Here is a 1,808-nt window from a genome sequence, read left to right as displayed (position 1 = left end):
ATAGAACATCCCCATTGTCTCAGAGTGTGGGCGCACCCCTCGCGGTCCTGAGTTCCTTGCTCGTGCTCTCTCTCCTTGTGCTCCTGATTGGTCTCATACCTTTGTAAAAAGTGCATTTGTTGCCAGGCACAATGGTACACGCCCTTAATCCCAAAGCTGGGGGGGGGGGAGGGCAGAGGCAGGTGGATCTTTGTGAGTTCAAGGCCAACTTGCTCTACAAAGTGAGTTTCAGGACAGCTAGGACTATTACACAGATAAACTCTGTCTCGAAGAATCAAAAAAAAACAAAACAAAACCAAAAACCAAAAAACAAAAAAAAAGTGTATTTGTTAAATACACTTTTACCCTGAACTCACTCAGTTTGCTAAGGCAATGTATTTTTTGAAGGGAAACATAACTTACGGCTAAATGAGCTTTGGGTGAATTAACCTCTGTACCTCAGTTATATCCTGTGCGCGAAGGATGTAATAGCAGAAACTGTTGCTGGATAAATGAGTCAGGACTGCCCGGTACTCATCCTCATGCTGGTGTCTCCTGTTTGGTCAGCACATGGAAGCATTATTTGCTGTTTTGTTGAGACAGGACTGTGAGAACTATGATGGCAATGGTGAGGATGGTGGCGAGGGTGGCGGTGATTTTGTTTACCTTGCTGTTGCCTTCCTTGTTCCCTCAAGAGTTCATGGAGAAGGCAGGGGCTGTCCTTTTGCTTCTGTAGTGACTGCTCTCAAGAGGCCCTCAGTGTTAGAATGGTTTTGTGGTTGTTATTACTGTTGTTTTAAGCCTTGTCCTTGCTCTGGGGCTGGAGGAGGCAGAGATGACTCTTCCCCAGATGTCCCCCAGGGTGGATGAAACTCACTCCAGTCCTCCTTCAGGTCCTCCTGCCTTCCTCAGATTCCCATCACTATAGCTCATTTTTTTCCGTGTGGACTTGGCTGTCCTGTGTGGAGCCAATGCCCTCTCCGAGCTGGTCACAGGAGACACTCAAACCAGAAGGACTGGATGAGCCCTGATGGTCTTGTCAGTCTCCCAGTCACTTTTGCTGTCTTGGGAATGATTCGTGTGAGTTTTGCTGCCCTTGTTGGGCAGCCCATTAGAAACACGAACACAGCCCTGCCTGCCATTGGAGAAACCTTTCAATCTCACCAGACAGGATATAAACTAGAGGTCACACTATTAACCTGAAATTATTTTATAGCAAATAAAAAATTTTGAAAAAATTAGCTAAAGGCTTCATGCTTTAAGCAAAAGTATTGTGAATTGCATGCCACCAGTTCCATAGTGTGAGCAGATTACTAATATGTATTTTAAGGATGCCTTTGGGCATTGTGGAAAAATTGCAGTGACCCCTGTAATCTTTATATGTGTCATACATGTATTTTCAATATTAAATATATTTATTTGGCTACCATATACCCAGAAACTATATTCTTTTATACAGTTCTACTCAATCGATAATCTATTGCAACTGTAAAGTTTTATTGTAAGAATCAGTATAAATTATCAATAATTTTTTGCTGAACTTAATATTTACACTGGAAAGCTTGGTATAGTGGCACATACCTATCTTCCTATCACTCAGATATCTGAAGGCTGAGGATCAGGAGTTCAAGACTGCCTGGTGGTGGTAGCTCATGCCATTAATCCCATCACTCTGGAGGCTGGGGCAGGTGGATCTCTGTGAGTTCAACACTAAGCCTGGTCTAGAGAATGAGTTCCAGGACAGCCAGTGCTACACAAAGAAACCCTGCCTTGAAAAAAAAAAGGAAGGAGAGAGAGAGAGAGAGAGAGAGAGAGAGAGAGAGAGAGAG

The 1,808-nt window shown here is 43.7% G+C and overlaps 1 protein-coding gene across 2 annotated transcripts in view; it reads left to right on the top strand.

The window, feature by feature from the left end:
• The window catches only part of Cacnb4 (calcium voltage-gated channel auxiliary subunit beta 4), a 264,280-nt gene that overhangs the window by 57,930 nt on the left and 204,542 nt on the right, over window positions 1–1,808 (top strand). The window lies entirely within an intron of this gene.

This window comes from Microtus ochrogaster, chromosome 4, assembly GCF_000317375.1.
Source record: "Microtus ochrogaster isolate Prairie Vole_2 chromosome 4, MicOch1.0, whole genome shotgun sequence".
NCBI classification, from domain to species: Eukaryota; Metazoa; Chordata; class Mammalia; order Rodentia; family Cricetidae; genus Microtus; species Microtus ochrogaster.
The sequence above is the reverse complement of the archived record's forward strand: the minus strand, read 5'-3'. Positions and strand labels throughout refer to the sequence as shown.